General features: G+C 41.2%; 1 protein-coding gene across 6 annotated transcripts in view; it reads right to left on the reverse strand.

Annotated features, from left to right (window-relative positions):
• CRACD (capping protein inhibiting regulator of actin dynamics) overlaps window positions 1-23,069 on the reverse strand; it is a 129,852-nt gene that overhangs the window by 101,570 nt on the left and 5,213 nt on the right. Inside the window, exon 1 of one of the 6 annotated variants that reach the window (XM_005483898.4) lies at window positions 4,964-5,112. The exons of the other annotated variants lie outside the window; for them this stretch is intronic. The gene's annotated coding sequence lies outside the window, so the exon portion shown is untranslated. Of the gene's footprint in view, window positions 1-4,963; window positions 5,113-23,069 lie in introns of those variants that run through there. 6 annotated transcript variants of the gene reach the window in all.

The following is a 23,069-nucleotide window of genomic DNA, read 5'->3' on the forward strand; positions in this document are numbered from 1 at the left end:
CCAGATGCATCTAATGCCAAATCTGTTACCTGCATGGCTGCCCTCTCAGAGAGTTTGAACTCGGTAATTTTTTTCCCACATTTCATCTGGCTATTTCTTTCCAAAAACCAAAAAATTCTCCACATTCTTTGTGTCTGAAAGACAAAACGAATAGCTGTTTCTAAGTCAAAATTTCACTGACCCTTCTACCTGGCACAGTAGAACTGGCACCTTGTTGTCTTCAACTGCTATTGTCCTAGTACACTTCCCACAGAGCCTGAACAGAAATTGTTTCCATGTCCAGGTGTGTCTTTTTTTTGACACTTAATATTTAACTGCTGAATTCTTCAAAACCTATGCTGGCTTTTATTTTAAGAGATGGTCTTAGGAACACCTAAAGACTAATACATTTTGGAACTTGCAAAGCAGGTCCTTAATGGTCTGTCACTCTCACAGAATGACAGCATGGCAGATGGAGAGGCACACCCTCCCCTAAGATGCTCAGAAGTCATGGATGCAATCCTCCAACGTAAGACATCTTCCCCAAAAAGAATAGAGCCCAGCCTTTTGACTCCAGACTTTCAGTTCTAAAAGTCCCCCCAATCAAAAAGCTACATTAAAGAACACTAAGCTCACTAAAGTTTACCTGAACAGCTAAATGCAATTTAATTGCTTAACTCCCAGGGCTGCCTGACAGCTTAACTAAAACAACAGAATTTATAGCAGCAACTTAGAAGAAGATGCTGTGAAAGTTCAAGCATTTCCTATCCAGACTGACAAAAGCAGTATTCTCCAGAGGAGACTGTTCTCTGCCCAGTGTTTGTTCAGCTCAGTGCCCATGCAGCAACGCCCATCCCCAGCAGTGATCTCCCAGCACGTGGCTGGCAGGGCACACCATTCTCTCCTGGGCTCCCCAGCCATGGTGGTGCATAGCTGACCCAAACTGACTCCATACCCAATGATGTCTGCTCAGATGGAAAAGCTAAGGGACTGCAGGCATTTGTTATCTACAAAAAAGTTTGTCTTTCAGAGCAACATTACCCATGCTGAAGCCCTGCTTCCTGGGAAGAGGCTGAACATCTCCCGTTGATGGGAAGTAGGGAATAAGTCTCTTGTTTTCTTTTACTTCCACACATGGCCTTTGCTATATTAAACTGTCCATGAGATTTTTCCCATCTTACTTTCTCCTTTCCATTGTTCTGCAGAGGAAGGGACTGATGGAGCCATTTGGTGGGCACATGGCATCCAGCCAAAGTCAATGCACCACAGTCCTTTTTGGCACCCAGTGTGTGCCATGAGGAATTTGAGATAAGGAATGTGAAAAAGGAATAGGACTATTCCTGAAGACAAAGGAATGACAGAGTTAGCAAGTGATGATCTGACCTTAATCCACTGCAGGTTCCCCTGTGCCTCTGAAGGGAAGGAGGTGCAGAAAGGAGGGGTGAGAGGAAGGTGTTTTAACATTTAGTTTTTATTTTCTCACTATCTTTCTCAGATCTGATTGGTAATAAATTAAACAAATTTTCACAAAGTTGAGGTCTGTTTTGCCCATGACAGTCACTGGTGAGTAATCTCTCTCTGCCTTTACCTTGACCCACAAGCCTTATATTTTCCAGTCCATATGATGAGGGGGAGTTACAGGGCAGCTTTTGTGGGCACCAAGTGTCCAGTGTCCATCCAGGTCAACCCATAAGAGGAGAAGCAATGGAGGCACTTGGACACAGAATATCCTCTTGCACTTGAATGGAAAAATCTGTTTCAATTTATAGGACAGGTTTGGATGATCCTCATAGCTTTTTGTGAGGATCTATACTCTCAGCATGCTGCTCCCAACACAGTGTCCCAGAACACAACCCAGCTGAGAAACTGTGAACAAGAACAGCACGGTGTGCCCTGGAAATACAGGGATTTGGAAAGGGCAACTGCTTGTTGTGGTACATTTTATAGGCTGCCTCTCAGCAATGTCCAGCTGTGGGTCAAAATGAACAAGGATGAACATTTGACAGTTCACCTCATCCAGAGCTAAGGGCAAATGCAGAGTGGATCCATGGCTTTGGCCTGTGTTCCAGTAGCTGAATGGCTCACAGGAAAGAGGAGGCCTTCACATATTAAGCATGACAGATAGCCACCAGCAAGACAGTCACATTAAGCCTGGCATTATGATCCCAAGGTGTGGGATATTGTCAGTTCTCTCAGTGACAGAAGCCCCCCACCAGGCACAGCTTTCTCATGGCAAAAAGCATGTAAAGACCTTGTGCTGATTCCAGCAGGAAGATGCTTTCTAGAAGTGACAGCTATTCAAACTATAATAAATAAGCTATTCTATGTATTAAAAATAAAGGCTATGTATAGTAGATGGGAGGGAAGGCATTGATAAAATAATAAAATTTTATTAAAGCAAAAGCAAAAAGAGCCAGACAAACTCATTGAAGTATCTGCATGGAATGTCAGATCTAAAGAAAAGTTCAGAGTGGATTTACTGGCCCCTGACACCCAAGTATGTGCAACCACACCAGATCATTCTTTCCACAGAGCATTTCCCTCTCCTTGTCTGAGACACCATGTCTAAGGAAAGCATTGCTTTTTCCTGTGTGTTTTCAAGTTACAGAGATCTTACGACTTTTTCCTTCCATGAATCATTCCAAACAGACAAATTTCTAAAACCAGAGCCTATTCACCTGACCCACAAAGAGACTGTAAGAGCACATATTTACAGAAATCTTAAAACCTATGAGATCTTATCACTACCAGAGCACAGACTTTTCCAAGACTGGGCTGTCAGTAGGTGTTGGAACCACCAACTCCAAATAAAATCCACAGAATCCCTCCAATCTCCAAAGTCCACCCTGGCAACTGGCTGGCTGTAAGGAAGGATCTTTGTCCCCCAGAGCTATATTTGCAGACTTGTGAAGGACTTTGTGGGTTACAACTGCTGTGTCAGCCTGGACCTGTCCCTCTCTACCATCAGTGAGAGCCAGCAGCTGGTGAGGTTCCTCCTGCTCTGGGATGGAAAAGGAACTGAGAGGAACATAGGAAGAATGGCATCCCAGGCACGACTTTCCAGACAAGTGCATAATTTGGATCCTGCAAGCAGGATTATGACACCATCCAAGGACTGTTACCAAGCAGGATTTGCAGATGAGCTTTTCCAGGGCCTTCAGTTTGTCTCCCAACAACATATTATAATTAGATTAGAGAAGACATTTGGGTAGCCCGACTACACAACTTGGTCAGCTGCACAAACTGCATCTCCCCTTTCAGTCCTCATTCTTTAACCAAAGGCAGACATTTGAAAAAGAAAAAGCAATGTTAACTGCTTATGAACATGCAAACAACTTTCAAATCCGGACTTTACATTATGGTCCAATAGGTTGTTTTGTTCATATCCCCCCTTTTCTAAAAACAAAAACATAATTTCTTTAAGCTGAATAGTTTTCTGGACAGTTAACTGATCTTCTTATAACCATTATTGTTCCAAGGTTCTGCTTTCAGAAAAGGGAAACAACACTGCAACTCTAAAGCATTTCAAAGTATAAATGGATTCCCACACACCCAGTCTAAGAGCACCTCAATCACTTAACCCACAAGCTTCCAGACCTGCTCTGTGTCCTACACAGTGTAGACAGAAATGATGACTGCTCTTCCAGCTGCTGTTGTAAATTGAAACTAACAGCCTGATACAATCACATAGCATGACACCCTGTACAAATTTATTATTTTGGCATGGAACCATCACTCTAGTAAAGTCATTTCACATCTGGATGAAAAAACAGATATGGCTTTTTATGAGATGGCAATGACTTCATAATTCTTACTAAGACAGGTTTCCCTAATGAAAAGAAAATAATTTGTTTCTAATCCAAAAGACAAAAGTACAACACAGCATTTGTTTAAATAAAGGATTTCCTACTTGAGACTGTTTCTGTGTGCAACAATTAAAGGCAAAGGAGAGTCAAGAAGAATGATTAGCACAGAATAAGATACAATACCTCTGCTGCATGTTTGTTTTCCTTAAGCAGGTTTTAAAGTTTTATAAATTTCCAGTGGTTTACAATGCTGGAAGAGCATAATTCTGACATTTTGATTTACAAGATAAAACCCCCAAAATACTGCTTTAAGAATATGTTGAGGTTGTTCTATCATGCATTCAAAAATTCTCTGTATGGACAGATGGTGTTATCCAGAGTTAGTACAGCCTAGCATCCTGCAAGCATAAGTAAAAGCAAAATGTTGCTTCAAGAACAGTTCCAGATTTGGAAATAGACATAATCCAAGTGTAGATATTGTGTCTTAATAATTAAACTTACTGAACACTTTATTGAAAATTCTTCCACAGCAGAGATGTGAACTCGGATGAAAACATTGGTGCTTATGGAAAGGGAGGCACAGCAATATGCAGCAATATTTACCAAGGAGATCTGAAACTAAATTAAACCTGTGGCCTGGGAAAGGACTCTCATAGCCTGATTGAACCACTGGCTGCCTAATGACATTGTGTGACATTTATTTTTATGTTATTCCCCCTCATTTTCACTGATAGTTATGCAGATAAAAGTATTCGTGATGAAATATTCCCACCCATGAAAATATATTAAGGACACATTACTTATCACTTATATAACACCAGGATTATTTTTTCAAAAGAGGATTGTGCAATACAAAGGATTACCATTCTTCAAAACAGAAAGTATATGCAGAACAGCAGCAGTTAGAGGCAGACTGATCAAATGCTTCTTTTGCCTGAAGTGCCATTATATGGCAATTTAACACAGCACTGAGTAAACTGGGACTAAAGGAAGGTACACAAGGCAGCCTCTATGAAAGGCTGAAAATCTTCTTGTTCTGCTAATAAATGTTTAAATTATATCAATAATAATAAATCAATGAAACATTTAAACTGTTAGGGTCTTTTGAACCACCATTGATGTCACTAAATACTCTGCTGAGCAAATGCAGTTTGGTTAATAAAACAATATAAATTTACCTCTCCCATCAGGTTGTGGGTGGTTATTTCAACATCCTTCCTCTCTGCTGAGGCAGTGGCAGCTCTATGCCCGTGGCTTGCTGGAATTTCAGCAATTTCAGCTGACAGAAAGCATTGCAGTGAACAAGTCTTTATAACCTCTCTGAATTCTTCCACTTTCTAGCAAAAGCTTTGCACTCGCCCACCTTTATTTTTGTCACAGTTGCTAGGATGCCTTGGCGACAGACACCAGAAATATCCATGATTTGGAGACAAAGCTGGAGGCAGGTGTAATCCACACCAGACCAAAAGGAGGGCAGGAGGCCCCTGCCAACAGCCACTTCACCAGCAGAGATCCCTTGCAGCAGCAAAAGCACTACCTGGGATAGAGCAAATCCACTTGCTGCCATCTCAGACTCTGCACCTCCCCTGCCTCACAAGGAGCAGATCCAGCCTCCCACCACTGGGGAGGAAGGAAAAGTGCCTCTCAATCTGGACACCCACCTCAGCCAAAGCACAGGTTACACCCTGTAGGCTTTTCCCCTCCTTGCTCTTGGTCATCCTACTGAGACACTAAAAACAGATCCCGGACCTTATTGCTCAGGGCAGTGCTGGCTTCAACTGCAGAACCTGCTCTTGCCTGGGGTGTTACAACCAGACACCACAAGCCTTTGCAGAGGATCAGAGCTGGCCAGAATATCTTCCAAAGACCCCAGTGATGCTTCCTTGGTGAAGCTCACACAGATGCTGGCAGAGACTGTGCTAGAAACAAAGCACAAATGATGCATGCAGTTGTTTGAAAAGCTCACACAAAGAGGGCTTTTTCTTTTAAATGTTGCTCATAGACTTCTGCATTTTAAAAGTCAATCACAATCAGGCAATTATTTAGAATGAAATATAATTTTTCTGGGTGATTAATGAAAATAATTTCATTAAGTGTTAAACATCTGTTTTGAAGGAACTGCCCCTTATTTACATAAAATCTGTGTGTCATTCTACAAAATGAATGCTTTCTCTGCTAACAGTGTTGTGGAGGAAGCGGTTTGTTGCACTGGATTTATACAAACAACCTTGCTTTCTTCATGTTCTCATAGAAAGAAATTTTACTGCCAGACTGATTGTAGTAGGAAAATTACAATGTAATGCTACACCACAGTTAAAAATCCTTTTGGCCTCTAATGTTAGACAGAAAAATGATTCTGAGAATAAAAAAACAGATGCTGACAGCCATAGCAATTCTTGATGCTCATGCCAGGAAGCCATATTTTTTTTGAAAAGGCTATTCATAATGTGAATAGTGCTTCATGCAAAGAGAAGTCTATTATAAAAGACAGTATATATTTGTAGCTAAAGGGATCCCCCCCAATTGATTGAGGGACCCATTGATTTTTTTCCCACTTTATCCAGATTTATTTGTTTTATATCCTCTTTTTCTTACATTAGCTGCTTCAGTGTTCTGAACACTTCTTGTTTATACATGTTGCCTTAAAAAACAAACACTAAGCAATTCTTAATATAAATAGGGAAATGTATTAGCAGACTGCTATAAGAATCCACGAAATGTAAACTTTTAGGAGATGAAATTCCTAAACATCTGACTATGTATTCTTTTTTGAACTAGTTTTCCACCGAAAGGCATCCACCATTGCTGACCCCCTCATGCCCTGAAAGAGAAGCATCAGTTGTAGCACTAGTGTAGATAGACAACAGGAGCCTTGGCAGTGCTTTCAATCATGATATCCAGACTAAACAGCATTGACAAAAAGATCAGATTTTCCCAATCTACAAAGAAAAAAACATTGCCAGGTACCTCCTCATTTGGTGGTGTATCCTGCACTCTCTGCAAAGTAGGACCCTATTACCAAGCTGTGCCAGCTGTACCTCAGACACAGAGAGCATTCCTCCTGCCCACATCTGCTCAGTCGGAAAGGCTGCTCCTGGCAGCAGAAACAGCCTTCCCAACTTCTGGCACCATCCAGTCCTTGACAGCAGGCTGGTGCAGGTCAGAGAGCACAGAGGTGTCAGCCCAGCGAAGTTCCCCACCCAGACAGCACAAGGAGGTTCATCACCTTGGTGAAAAGGAGAGGGAACATCCTTCTTACACTAACTGAAAATGTCCTGCCACCCTATATTGCAAATCTGCATGGGCAGCCGTGGAGCAAACCAGCTGGGCTTGGCCATTGCTGCCATGGACACACTGCTTCTCAAAAATCGCAGTGCTTTAGGAGGGTACCTCCAAGCTTCGCTGCTCCAGCATCTCTTCCCCAGTCAAAGCTGGAGATGAACCTCCTTGTTTCCCACAGTCAAACACCAGAACAAAATGCTCTTCTTTCCCACACAGCCCTTGCAGCTGCATCTGCAAGATTCCACTCCTGAGTGAGAGTGCTGCAGGAGACTCATGGCTAAAATAATTGCTGAAAGAGTTTCAATGCATAAGGAATGAACAACTCCATAAGGGCTGAATAATGGCAGCTGGGACAGGATTAAAATACATATTAAAAGAAAGTAGTGTCATGTTAAGGTGACATTTTCAAAAAGATTCACATAAAGGAACTGAGCTGAACTGTATAGGATATTAAAAATTCGCACGCAAAGTCTTTCGCTTTTTCGTCTCCTCCAGTAACTCTACACTTCCTTCTTTACTTCCACACATCACTTCTCTTTAGCAGTTACTACAAACCTTTTGATATAGATAATGTAAATTATAGAAATAGATTTTACATCACAGTATGCAGAAAAGAAAAAACACATCTTTCAAATTAAATTGTAGAACTTAATGATCTAAATAACTATCAGTGAACAATCGCCTGATTTAACCAAAAGTGTATCCACACAATGAGTTCACATCTTTTGCTTTCTGAGTTTAAAAAAAAACACTAGAAAATCTGAAATGTACAGAAAAACCTAACTAAATATTTGTTTCTCTGAACCTGCCGAAGATTTCAGTCCTACTCCTTTAAATACACAGAAAAACTTATTAGAAGGATTTCCCCTGATAGAAGAAAAGTTGTCTGCACAAACATTTACCATGCTGAAATCAAGCCAGCAAAAAGCCCAGAAACACATATCTGGTTCATGATAAATGACTTCTGTTTCATACAAGGTGACAATTATGCAAAGTGGACATGAGGACATTCCCTATTCTCTGTCACATAAGCGTGCAGTTTCTACTGAATTCTGAGATGCCATGTTCTCTGCAAAACAGACAGCATGCTTTCTTTTTCAAGAGTTCTTTTGTGTAAAACAGTCTGCACTTGAAATGTAGCACTTTACAAAAGAGAAAAAACATCAAAAATCATCTCTCATTAATCTGGATAGAAAACTGGCAATGTTGGTAAATTGCTGAGTAAGCCTGATAACCTTTTAGAAAGCTCAGGGAAACAAAAGGTTTGAACAACCTAGCTGCCCACCAAGAACAAAAAAATCATTTTAATATGGCACGTTTTTGATGCCTGTACTGATATGCTACCCAAGCCTGCAGTCCATACAAATGGCATTGTGACTCTGTCCTTGGGGTGACAGAATGCATTCATTTACATTCTAGCTCGTCATACAGCACAGTCTCGTGCCCCAGAATGGCTTGATTTAGTCGGTTTTCTAGCACAGCACAATGGCTGCTTTCAACAACAAAACTGTTTTCTGACATTATATTTTGTTAACTTGGTTTGCAAAGAGCCAACTCGAAATGATTGCTGTGGATGGAAAGCACACAGGACAAATGGGGCTGCTTGACAGCAAGCCTTCCCTTGAGAGTGGCTTACACACACACTCCAGATTTTGTAGCGTGTCACATTTAATCTGTAATGTGCATAGAAAATCACTTGAGCACAAGAAATGTCATATAAAAGCAGTAATGGCTTATGATGCAGGTTACAAAGTCTGCTGGTTATCCCCACAGTTTTGAAAGCTCTTCATTTGCGACGAGCCTCTGTGACTCATTTGTCACCTAGCACCATTTTCTTCTCATACCTTTGTCTTATTTAGTGCATATATTAGATGGCTGTCTCAGGCATTAAAAAGTAAAAACAGAGTGTTCCTGTAGTCCAGCAATGCTGGATACATAGGATCTGTGAAAACATACTCTTTATATGAGGCAGTATCACGAATCCATTGAACCCTGGAGACCATTCCAAATCTTTTCAGGGTAGAAGATCTTCAGAAATGAAGTCAAAGCACAGATGTTTGAATTTCAATACCAGGACATCTTTGAATGAAAAATAAATAAGTCACTGTTATTACCAATTAGATCCAATGCAAAGACTCACTATTCCTTTACATATGCCAGGACACTGTACTGGCAGGAAAATATGCCATACTTTGTTATGAAGATAGGAAGAGGGGATGCCAGTTTCTGCACAGAAATTGCTAAGAGGGCTAGGGATTCATTTTAAAAAATTCTGATGCTCTTCTGAGTTTAAGGCTTAAAGCTGATGCTCCAAGTTTTCTTCCTTAATCTATATTTGCTTAATCAACTCATGAATCCTTCAGCAAGACAAGAGAACAGTTTCTAGGAAGCTGATTTCTTTTTTGTTTCATCTTCAAAGAGACAAAGTCAGCTTTTGGTCAGCATAGCTAGATGATTTCTTGCTCCCAGGCATATCACTGAGACCTCCTTCTTTGTTTTAGACAATAAATTAAAAATCTGGCTTGGACTGTCATAACTAAGTCATCACTTTTTGTAAGTCCTAGCAAGGAGCAGATCCCTCTTCATCTACAAGCTCAGAATTCTTGTCTGAGACAAGCCTGGTTGTCTCCTGTACTGACCAGAGAGGGCTGGTGCTTTGCTGCTCTGGCCCAGTGCAGCTCCAGCCTCACTGCTGTCAGAGGCAGCGCTGGCAGACTGGGCACTACCACAACAAATATGTCATGCATATGAAACATGGGCATGCACAAATACATAGCCTAAGATTCAAGAACATCTCCAGGATCCTCTTTGCTGTTATGTATGTCTCCAAGAGAAATTTAACTCCAGCTGCACACCACCATCAGATGACTTTGAGAAGCTGAGAAGCACAAAGGCATTAAACAATGTAATCCAATTTTCAAGTTTCCAGATGAAGCAGTACAGATGTTGCTGCATGTGTTTTCACAGATAATCAAGCAGAAGAACAATTGTTAACTGCTTGGTCTAAAACTACACCTGCATAAAAGCCAAAACTACAAAAAAGTCTTTTTGACTCTAACCTGGTTCTGCATTTGTCAAATATGACCTTCCTGATATTCCTCATCTGCTGACTTAATGTCATGAGTCCTTTGCCATCCTCCACTGGGCATTAAATCACTTGTATTGCTTTTCTTGAATGTACACATAGAGAAGATTTGTCCGCAAGAAAAAGAAAAAATAGGATAAACAGTGTATGTACTTTAAATTTTATGCAACCTAAATCAGTTACAAAACAACTTCAAGTATAAAAGGAAACAGAAAAAAAAATTCATGATACCTTTCAATTTAATCAGCTTTAAAATATCTTCTCAGATCATACTGTCACCCACTTTTCTGAAAGCTTTCTTCTGAAGCAGGAGAAGATAGATCTGGGTGAGTATTATTATTTAGCAATTAGTAGGTGCAGAAAAAAAAAATGCACCACTTGCTTGAAAGAGCAGACATATTTCATGTGATAACCATTTCACTTTCCCTTTTTTTAATAAGGGTTGGCTTTTCCAAGAAGCCCACTGCTATCCCACTGAAGAAAAAAAAAAAACAAAATCAAAATAGTCTTTCTGGTTACATTAATGATGTGGGGAAAAAAGGGTAATATTTAGAAACAGTTCTTTATGCCTACACACACGCACAGGAGACGCCGGCCCTTCTGTATATGGTACATCCTAGAGATCTATATAGTTCTGTATTTTCTAAAGTGTTGGAAACCTCTTTACTCACTGCCAAATGTCAGCAACCTCCACAATTACTCTTCCTTACTCCAGTACCTTAATCCCAGGCTCTTGTCAATGGGAGATCTGCCAGCTGAGAGAAAGCAGAGTACTGCCTTACAAGGGTAAGCAAGAAGAGGAGCATGCCTTCCAGTAACTGGGCACACAACGTGACCAGACCCCATTAACAATGACAAGTCCGTGGCTTTCAGTCCAGGGGCAAAAAGGACACACACACCCTTGTGCTCCTGAAAGTAAATGGCTGGGCTAAACTTTCCACACAAGGGAAAAGGGCGCCATTTTGCAATGAATATGAACCTGCACAAAAACATCAAAGCCAACTCCAATAACTCAGAGAGGACCAGCAAATGAGGAGAGATTGAGAACCAGAAATTGGAGGGCCTGGCTACAGGACACAAAGCATCCCTCACACTGCCTCAGCTGTCCAGGCATCAGACAAGCAGAGAAAGGTTCTCTTTCTCTAACAGACCAGGACAGCCCATTGTGTTTGCTGCATTTCTTCTGCAGAATAACGATCTTCACTCAGAAGTGTTTTAATTGGACAGTGAGAATTCCTGGTCCAAATTCCTTCACTTTCTCAATGGATCCAACACTTCTGATGGTTAGCAGAGTGCTACCCAAAAACGTCTGCATAGCCTTTGAGATAAGTCACTCATAAGTGGGAACAGCACAACTCAGCCAGATGTGAACCCAGAAGTGCATGGCCTCTCCTTAGCACAGTGCCCCCACCTGAGGCTGTGAAACTACAGAATGATTAGGATAACAAGAGACCTCTGAGATCATCAAGTCCAACCTTGGACTGGTCACCACATTTTCAACGAGACCATGGCATGGAGGGCCACATGCAGCTGTTTCTTGAACACCTCCCCAGATGGTGACTCCATCACGTCCCTGTGTGCAGCCCGTTCCAATGCTTAAGAACCCTTCCTGAAAATAAACTCTCCCTGATGTCCAACCTGAACCTCCCCTGGGGAGCTCAAAACTATTTCCTCTGTCCTATTAGAAAAATCTTCTAGTCACCTGGGAGAAGGGGCCAGCCCCCACCTGGCTACACTCTCCTTTCAGGCACTTGTACAGAGAAAAATGGTCTCCTCTGGCCCTCCCTCCCTTCAAGATGAACTACTCCAGCTCCCTCAGTTACTCCCTGCCAACCTGGAGACCAGCTAGAGTTCACATTAAATTACAAGAAACTGCCAGATTTAATTATCGTGTTCCCCTTCCTAGCAGTGAAAGCATAGTTTATATTGTGGGGGGAAATATTTCTATATTGTTCCTTATTTTTCATTATGACAATAACTGGCTTGACACTATTGCTATATTCAACTGTTCATAATTAAAACACAGACAGATGTAAGAAGAAGATGCACAGAGCAAAAAAACCATCTGTTACTTTTGGGAAAAAGGGGGTAAAACCTGATTAGGTACAGTCTACTTGATTGTTTATGAACCTTGTCAGAAAAGATTTTCATATATATCAAGAGAAAAAAAGCTTTGAGCGACAGATGCACCTAAACAGATGTGTATATATATTTATATATATACACACACCCATGCCTTTTACAAGACACAGTAATTATGTAGGTGATCAGGAAAGTATTTGCAGAAAGCAAAGATAACTAGTGCCTTTGGTGGACAGGTCTGCTATACCTTATTGTGACAATTATCTAAGACTACTAAAGCCAAGCCTGTGTCCTACATAGTGTATGTGACCTAAGAATGCTATTTATATCCTTCAGATATGAAAACAATCTGTAAAGAATTCATTGTAAATGGGTTTATGAATGAATTTGTAACAGCATGTGAAATATTAAGATGTTAATTCAATAGTCCCTTAGCGTACATTAGAATTTGTAAAGAAAAAATATTATTCTCCATATTCAGTGTTATTTTCTACATATACTCTACACATAGAATTTTTTGTATTTTAATGTCTCCCAAGCAGACATTAGAATTTACAGATAAAAATTCTTCTTCCTAAAGCAAAATATTCTTCCCTACCAATCTGCTATCTGATATAACAGCCATAAGATACGGATGATCACTGGATGATCCTTAAGGTCCCTTTCAACCCAAACCATTCTATGATTCTGCGATCACAGTGTGCTAGAGTTAAAAGTGTCAAATGATTCTAGCATGTATTAACCCATAATTTGTTAGAATATTAAAAAGCCAATGTATTAAGTACAGTATTAATGCATTAAGTAATAGCAAAACCACAGGCAGTAGAGAGATAATCAAGGAGTTAGATTTGCCTTAGGTACTACTTTATTTCGCTCTCTTTCAAGGTGTTTTCACCTGAAGCAAAAGAACAAATAACTTACACAATGAAAACATTTCATTTCATACTGTGAACCAGTTTTGTATTCCTCCTCTAGACATGCTGCATAAAAACAAAGAAAATATCCCCTTTGTAAACAGATGTGTATTTCTATTGGCCTTGCTATTTACTGTGAAGTCTGCTGTGAGGCACAATGCTTATTTACACAGTAAAGCACTGGGAAGAACCTGAGTTTCACTGTCAGTCCCCGGGTTTCCTCCATCAGAAAATAATTTGGGTTTAGACCAACCCATTTCCCCAGGCACAGAACAGATGTACATATTGAAAACAGAAAATACTAATGAATAAGTTCGTATGGCAGAATTAATGACTGTTGATGAACATTAGTTCTTTAAATATTTAGAAAATAAGGAATATTTTACAAGGAAAGTCAGGGATATTTACTTGTCTTTTCCTAAATAAAAAATAAAAAAAAGTTGAATATTTTGACACTGAAATCCCAGGGGAGATGCAAAATATTGGTGCAGCTTGTAGGAGATAAAAGAAAAACAGGAACACCAATTATTTTTTGAGAAAAGTCCATGTCAAATACAACTAAATTGTATGAAAACCTAAAGAATGAGGCAGTATGTATAGCAGATTGGCAAGATCTCAGGCATTCCCTCATCAGAAAAAGGGAAAAGAATAAATTAGGCACAAGTAATCAGAATAACAGCAGCTCAGAAAAAGTACCATGGTCAGCCAGGTGGAGACAACATATTTGGCGACAAGAAAGCAAACCTAAGTGCAGCACGGTGCTGCTTCTCCTTTTAATCTTTTACAAAGTCACCAGAGCATTGTGTGGGGAGGATAAAAGCTGCTGACCAGCAGAGCCATCCCAGCAGAGGCATTCCCTCTCTCCCAGCAGCGCTTCACTGCCTCTCCATCAGCTGGGGACCCACTGGGCCAGCAGCACCTGTGCCAGGGCTGTGGGGGGCCTGTGCAAGGACGGAAAGGCGTCCCACACTTTACTTTTATATCAGAATCGCTGTCATTTAAGTAAGAAAGCTGTCCTGTCATTTATTGTACACTTCTGCATTTTGCCCGTACATAAAAAAAATATATAATTTATCAGGGGGATCCAGATTCAGCAGCACAGACCAAGAGATTATCTTGAGAATTGCCTCAAGTGGCAAACTGCTGTTTTAAAGCCCAGTCTTTGTGCTTTCCTGCTGCTTTCTCCCCAGTCTGACCACACACACCAGATTACATGGCTATCAACTGAGGGAAAAGCCAGCAAACTTCTTTATCCGTGGGAATGATGAAGTACCAAACAGACCACACAAAATTTATAGCCTCTTTCTTGTACATCACCTTGTGCAAGTGAGGTTGTCCTCCCTATTTTTTAAACCTATGAAGCAGCTGCAAGTTAATTTATTTACTTCTGGCATTCTTTTAATATCACTGATCAAGAAGCCTTCCAGATCTTGGCAACAGTTAAAAAAGCCCAACAAAAAATACCACGGAGCCAGACTCTGTCCAAGCACAAAATGTCTCTAACCAGTCATGAGGCTCTTGACAAGGAGTAAAATGAAAGGACAAAGTTGATGCCATCGTGATCCATGTCCAGGATCCACAAATGGAAGCTGCTGTACCTCACACCAGTAACAGCTCTTTTATGCAAAGATTTATGCAAAAGTAACAAAGAATAAAACACTACACTTTCCTGAAGTTCAAAGCCATAAGATATTTATTCTACTACTAAATCCAAAAATTCACATAATACAGTCACTTAAACCTATGGATTCACCACATAAGCATTTCAGCATATCAGTGACATTTCATTTCTGTTCCAAAAACCTTCATTTCATTCCTGTTCTAACCTTCATCAGAAGTCAAGAGCTGACTACCAAACACCTGCAGTTGTTTGCAGCCATCTGTATCTGCTTCCCGCTTCACAGGGGATCTCTGGCAGTGTTTAACAGAAATATCAAAGGTAAACATCACTGGAATGTTTTTGAGGGCAATCTTTGAACAGTAAAAGAAGAAAAGAATTCACTTTCTGTGGTTACCAGATACAGAAGATTACAAAGTGCCAACACATGGCATAATCAGTCCGTATTTTCCTGATTTAAATCACCCAATGAAAAGCCTGGAAACAGCTATTGAGGGTTTAATTGCTCTCCTTTTTTACTGAAACAGAAGATTGGTTCCCATCCCCTATACCAAGAGGTTAAAAAAAAAAAAACTTGAAGAAATTAATGCCTTCAGCTTCTTACCTCTCTAAGTCTGACATCAGTTATCTTCTTATCCATATCATGGTAACCACTGCATGATTCTAATCCATGTAGCTCATTACTTATCATGCAGCACCACTAAGCATTTTTGGTTTATTTTGAATATTATAAATTATTGCAAGTTTAGAGCTTACTTACTGACATTCTATAGCTTGCTTATTGAAATTTGATAACTCATTATAACAATGAGTTCTTTCTGCAACTTTGTAAGATAGTTTAGAAGAAAGGACCAAGCTGCCTTTTTTCTGCTGACCGAGACCAAGAATGCAAGGTCCTACAAATATAACTAATGGGGCTTTAAAAAAATCATGTTTGCACTCAGGAAAGGGCATAAAACAGGTATCCAAATGTTCTTTTTGTTTGCAGACTGATAGGTTAGCAAAAACTTCTGAGCTCAAAGTCACAGGAGAGAGCTGAAACTTGTAAGTGACAGGAGAACAGTGAGTAAGTGCAATTAATTGGGAGAAGAGCAAAGCTGGCACTGCGGTCCCTGCAGGCACGAGGAGCAGAGCAGAATTCAGCATGAGCTCCAGCCACGGAGCCCAGAGCCCAGAGCAAACACACACGAAGCAGCACACGTGAAGGTCACCAGATAACAGCCTGAACGATTAAACACAGCTAGAGCCCTTCCCTGCGCCAGTCCCCAGGCAGCCTTGTCTTGCCACCATTGGTAGGTTTACTTGTGAGGGTACAGCTGTCTGTTCCTTTAAATATTGACAGCAGCCACCCTCCCCACCGGAACAAATCTCTCAGATGTGAAACCACTGATGCTCTCCAAGACACAGCAATAAACATGGACATAGAGGAGTAACTCATGCTCCCCAGGGGCTGAGCTGACTCCACCACGTCCCACAGACCTCACTCTGAAGTGTGTCACACAAACACACACTCCTTTTGCCTCTTTCCTCAAGCAAATCTGGCCCCACTCCAGGGAGCACGTATAAAACCTTGCATACCCTGCTTCTGCTCCCACGCTGGCATCTATTTCTCCCTGCTGAAATCCCTTCTCCCAGCACTGGCACTTTGGGATGGCAGTGCCGTGGGCTTGCTCTTTGAGCAACTGCTGTAAGGCTGATATTTACACAAGGACTGCAGAAATGAGATTAGGCAGGCTACTGCTGGTCTATAAAATTATGATGCATTAAGTGGTTTCCCTAAATTGTTAATTGGGGTAAAAATTAATTCTATTATGTATTACATTATATTCAGCAACATACTTGTGAATTTATATGCACACACCTTTACTGTGTTATATTTTAATAAACACATTATTCTATATTCAGTATCTCCTAATAATTACAACTGCAAATGTAGGGCCGAGTATTACAAAACTGCTATTAGTGCCAGAATTCTTTCTGCACTTGTATCTTTTTGGGAGATAAAAAAAAAAAAAAAAAAAAAAAAAAAAAAAAAAAGCAGGATTCTGGGGAGTGGGAGTTATTTGCTTATTTGGAAGAGAGAATTGAAGGGAATTAAGATGATTCACAAAATGAGAAAAAACAAAGCCAAGCCAAAGCATTTCCTAAGGTGCTTCTCCTATTATCCCCATTTTCCTTCTGTTTCATTGTGAATCAAGCAACTTCATTGTCTGAAAATGCTGAATTTACAGTATTCTAAATCTTCAAATTATGAACTCAATATTTTATCCTAAACCATACAGCACTGCAAAGGTGAAATGAATATTAAAAAAAAGATTTGTCAATAGTTTTTGGATTGATTTTCTTCGCTCCTTACTAGAGATCAAGGCTGAGATTTGGGGGTTGCTTTAAGAATTTTTTTTTTAACAATGCAGTCCAATTTCCCTCATGTTCACTTAGAGTTATCTTAATTTTTTTTAAACTCTTATTTTAACATTTTGTTGTAAGAAAAATCCTAAATGTCTCAGTTTAGGTATTTAGAACATCCACTGCTTTTCAAAAAAAGGTAACCACAGTCATTATTTGGCTAACTCATTCTGAGGTTTGAAGCCTTTTGACAGGACAAGAAGACACAGCCTCAAGCCATGCCAGGTTGGACATCCGGAAGAATTTTTTCTCTCAAACAGTCATCAAGGATTGGAATGGGCTGCCCAGGGAGGCAGTGGAGTCACTGTCCCTGGAAGTGTTCAAGAAACAGCTGGATGTGACACTTAGTGGCACGATCTAGGTGACAAGCCAGTAAACTGGCCACGGTGTTCAGTCAAAGACTGGACTCAAGGACCTTTCCAACTGTAATAATTCCATTACTCTATGACCCAAATAAAGCAAATACATTAGAGGAAGAGTAAAGTGAATTGTAGGCAGTGGCTATAAAGAACATAAGACATCTTCTTGGCATGCTCTGCCCAAAAAAACCAAAACCCTACACAAATGTACCCAGTGGTATAAATACACAATATTGCACCCAAAATATTACTTAAATTATTATTATTATTTTTATTGATATAAGAATTAACAGGTTAGAGAACTGAAAAACTGAAGCTGACTTAATGGGCAGTTAGAAAACATTTTTTCTTCATGTTCAGAAACAAAGGCTTGATTTATGCCACAGCAGCCATGCTCTGCTCTGCAGACCAAATGATTCATTTCCTCACAAACCTTTCTGCTGCAGTCAGTATTGTATCATCAGAATGCCATATGCAGGCTCTAGCCATGCAGATCCAGTCACAGTTCTACACTGTAAAAGTACTTAGAATTTATGGAACATATCTCTATCTCTATAAAAACCAAATATTAAATTACGCTACTTATTATAACTCTCCAACTAAAGCAGGATCAAGCTTAAGAATAACACCTTCTAACAGCTACATAACATGAAAAGGCAGCAGTGCTACTAATGTGGGGAGCTTGCATTAGTGGTTTACATGTGGTAAAAGTAATGAATGAAAACTTGTAAGAGCTACACAATAATCACAGTCATAACCAACAGCAGAGTCCATAGCTCCATCTGTAAAGAACTGACTGCATGTACATAACAGAGAGTCCTTGCTTGGGCTTTTGTGGATTTACTGCTGGACACCTGGACTCTGCCATGCATTACAGGTACTGCTTTTGTTGCCATGGGCAATAAAGTTTTGCATAAACAAATGCACGTGACAAATTTGATACCCAGTTTAGTTGTGTGCCTGGGCAAAACTGAGTCTGGTCCCTGGGTGAAATGGGGTTAGACACCTGTGGTCAGTTGTGCCCATGCCATAAATGAGTAGCAGCACAAAAGAAAGCAAATCTCAGAGAGTCAAAGGTTCCCAAAGTTCAGAAGTCACCAGTGGAACAGCCTGGTCATGGGGCCAAAAGACCTCCAAGGAAAGGGTTAACACTGCAGAGCAGACTGGAGGCAAGGAGGATATTTTTAACCCACCTGACAGAAGTAAATATGTGAGATTATAACAAAAACATGGTCAGTAATATTTAGTGTCCAACTTAAAAGATCTACACTTGCTTTTTTGAGACTACTTAACGCTATGTAGTTATTAACACATTTAAAATACAACTGTTAACTGCAGTCAGTTGGGATGTTCAGCAATTCTATTAATTGGATTTGATTAAAATTATTAAAATTAGCAACAACTTCTAACTGAGGCACATAAAAAGCAGAGGATACAGAATTTAGGACCATGTGAACTCAGGTTAGCTTAAGGGATGCAGAGGTACACAGAGAACACATGGAGAGGGAAAGTCACTGCAGCAACAACTGGAGTTTCTTTAAGGTATATAGCCTTATATGCACATTCATGTATTCCATGGACATATAAGAGACTAAAAGAATGGCTTGGGTAGAAAAGGACCCTAAAGATCACCCAGTTCCAACCCCTCTGCCATGGGCAGGGACACCTTCCACTAGACCAGATTGCTCAGAGTCCCATCCAAACTGACCTTTAACACTTCCAGGGATGGGGCATCCACAATTTCTCTGGGGAGCCTGTTCCAGTGCCTCACCACCCTCACAGTAAAGATTTTTTTCTAATATCTAATTTAAACCTACTCTCAGTCAGAAGCCATTCCCTTTTTCCTATCACTACATGCTCTTTAAGAAGTCCCTCTCCATCTTTCTTACAGCATCAGCCTTCCTTCAGATGCTGTAAAGCCAAAATTAGGTCCCCCCAAAGACAGGGGACCTAATTCTGGTCTCCTGGACCTGATGTTCTCCAGGATGAACAATCTCAATAGTCTCAGTCTTTCCTTGTATGAGAAGTGTTCTCTCCCTCTAGTCATCTCGGTGGCCCTCCTCTAACTGGTCCATGTCCTTCCTGTGTTGGGGACCACAATTGCTTTGAATGCAGCCAGGACACATTTGGCTTTCTGGGCTCTGAGTGCCCATGGCTGGGTCATGCCCAGCCTCTCCTCCACCAAGACACCCCCAGGTCTCTCTCAGCAGGGCTGCTCTGGGTCTGTTCTTCCCCAGCCTGTGTTGATACCCGGGGATTGTGCTGGCCCAGGTGCAGCACCCTGCACTCTGGTGTGTTAAATTGTGTGAGATTCCCATGGGCCCCCTTGGAATGTCCTGGTCCCTTTGGACAGCATCCTGTCCTCCAGGTGTGTCAATAGCACCACTAAGCTTGGTGTCATATGCAAATTTGCTGAGACTACATTCAATCCTATTGTCTGCATCACTAACAAAGATAATAAATAGCACTGGCTTCCATATGGACCACTGAGAGTCACCACCGGCCACTGATGCCCATCAGGACTCTGGATTAAATGGTCCAACACATTCCTTATTCATCTAGCACTCCCCCCCCCACCCAAAACATCCATCTCTTCCCAGTCTAGATATTGTGAGGGATCACATCAAAGGCTTTACAGACAAACTCTTGAGAAAAAAAAAAAACAAAAAAAAAAAAAAAACAAAAAAAAAAAACCAAAAAAACCTTTGACTGCAGAAGTGAAGGTTGTAGGAAACCAGAGAAATGACTAAATGTCTCAAACCAACTGGGAAGTGCTGGGGGAACTGAGTGGGTTCTGTGTTTGTGGAACAGTGCCCTGCTCCACATCCCAACCCTACTGAACCTTAGTCAGCCTCTGGTCTGGTCCAAAACAGCAGCCTGACCTCATGGCCTGTGGTGAGCCCCAAAACGATGCCAGCCACATCTAGGAAACACTAAAGCACAGCCTGGGGGAGCGCCCAGCAGACCAGAGCAGAAAAAACGACAGTAACACATGTGCTGAGCTGGCATGGTCCACTGGATCCTAAGGTGGTGATTACATACCTTGTTTTCTTTGTTTCTTCTCAAAATATATTGGAAACCAGACTAAAAAATACCACTCAATGCCTTAGTGCCTTGTGTCTGGATAAGTTACAGTTCACCAAGTTAAAGTTTACTAAGTTTGTTAAGTGCCTTACTTTTTCTGGATGTTTTTTTTAAATTTGCCAAGTACATTATTCTACCCAAAAGTTCTAAATTTTGCAAGTAAAAATTTGCTGTCAAATTCCTGAGGATTTTGTTCTTTCTCCCATGTATCGCCCAGAGTGAATCAAATTACCTTTTGCTAAACCTGCTGAGTGGGCCAGGGCATTACAAAGGTGATTTCTCAAACCAGACAAGTTGCAATTTGTAAGTAAGCACAGTGCAGATAAAATGAGGCAAAATGCAGTCTAGCAACCTATGCCACTGTCATAGTTCTGCATCACAAACAACAGCATTCAACATCTTTTCAGAGCCACAAAGGGGTCTTCAGCTTCTCTTTCACCCTGACAATATAGAATAGTCCCACAAAAACACCCGGGCTGAGAAAGAATTATTTCAGTGACCCTTCCGGCTTACAGCCCATCTGCCTCTCACTGGTGCAGCCTCTGCCAGGAAAGGCTCCTGAAGAGTGGCAGGAATGGGGAACTTCAAGGCATTGGGAACCTATCCTTGGACTGCTGGAAAGGATTCCAGCAGGCAGGTGCATGAGGGGATGTACCTTGGGCCAAATGGAACCCTCACATGTGAATTAACAGTTGTGTGCTCCCAAGCTCACCTACACTGTTTTTTTCCGGCCTCCCATCCAAGGAAACACAATAACCCGAAGCACACAGTTTGTCAGATATCAGGTGTTGGTGTCAGGCTACCAGATCCCAGCAGCTCGTGACAGTGTTCAGCAGGCTGTGTGGGTGGCTGAAAGATTAATCTACTTGCCAGAAAAAACACAGCAGGGCTCTTCAGTACAGCCCACCCTTGCGCTGTCAGCAGGGGATGCTGGAACAGGGTGCTTGGGAAGAACATCAAACCCACTTGTATGAGCTGAGGGTGTCTGTCCTTCCTCCAAACACGAGCAGTGGATGAGGCAATGACTGCCAAAGCTTCAGGGCTGAGAGCAGTATGGCACTGCTCATCGTCATAGCCCCCAGATGGGCCGGCGTAGGCTACTGCAAAATATCTACCAAGCCTGGAACAGGATCCGGAAAGGACAAAAAATCAGCTTACTTCTTTCTTAGCAATTTACAACTCTGGCAGCTCTGTGAAGTTCTGGGACTTCCTTTCTTGTCAATCTCAAAAAATACACAACAAACAAAAAACCCCAAGAAAACCAAAATAAATTGAAAAATGTTTCTTTTACATCTTTTGTTTTGCTCACCCACCTAAGACCACTATGGTACAGAATAGTCTCTACATTCCCAGAGCTGATCTCTGGAGTAACATGTGGTCATCCTCCATTTGAAAAGACCAAGGAATCATTTATGATGGATCTCCTAAAGCACAAATGCTAAGATTTAGAAGACAGTGTAACCTTAGGAAGAAAGACTCTGCAATTTTCTTACAGCTTTTAATTACTTCTGTCCCATAGTCTCCAACATAACATTCCCAGTCATTAAATTAATCTCCTTTGGCTCTTTGTTGTCTTCTTACTATGTCACTCCCAGGTTGCAATTATTAAGGCTTCTGGAATGCTGGAGTCCCTGCCAGTAACCCAACTTCCCACCTACCAGTTCACTCTGTATCCTGCTCTTTCTCAAGTCCCAGTCACCTGTCCCCAGCCCTTATCTCCCCTTCACATCCATCACATCCCATGTTCACGTACTGTCCTGCTAGCTGGGTTCCTTGTGACATCTGTACCTGTGCCCCCCTAACCTGCTCTTCCCTGTGCCAGCTGGATCTCAGGCTTCTCCAGCATCCCGTGGTGCTTTCCTCCCTCACACTTCCCGCCCAAGCACCAGCAGAGGAATCACTGTGAGAGGAGAGAGGAGCGGATGTCAGAGCTGATCCGAATGAAGAGATCACAGCAAAGCTCTGAGCTGCCCTGCTCAGAACCCTGTTCACTCTGGAGACATCACACACACACAAATGTGCCACACGCAGCACTGATGAGGGAACAAGGTACACCCTGATCAACACCAGGGTGCACGGAGGCTGAAGACCAAGGAGACCACAAGAGACCTCAAAGAGTAATACATTCCACAACATTGCTCCAGAAAGAACTCAACTATACTTATGTCATTCCTGATTAATACTCAGACAGTGTTTAATGATGCTAAAATCATGAAAATCCAAAGTCAGTAATCCATTCTATTGCTTCAACCTCATTATTGCTGAGCCCACCACATATCATCTGGTTGGGCACAGGCATGGACAACATGGCTTCACAACACCTTTGTGACATTAGAAAGTTATGATGTCTTGTTAACCATGACAGTCATCATTCTTTGAGCTGAAACAACTCCAGACATTTCAGCATTCATTCATAAGTCATATATTCTAAATATTTTAATTATTTTCATTCGT

Source organism: Zonotrichia albicollis, chromosome 5 (assembly GCF_047830755.1).
Source record: "Zonotrichia albicollis isolate bZonAlb1 chromosome 5, bZonAlb1.hap1, whole genome shotgun sequence".
Taxonomy (NCBI): Eukaryota; Metazoa; Chordata; class Aves; order Passeriformes; family Passerellidae; genus Zonotrichia; species Zonotrichia albicollis.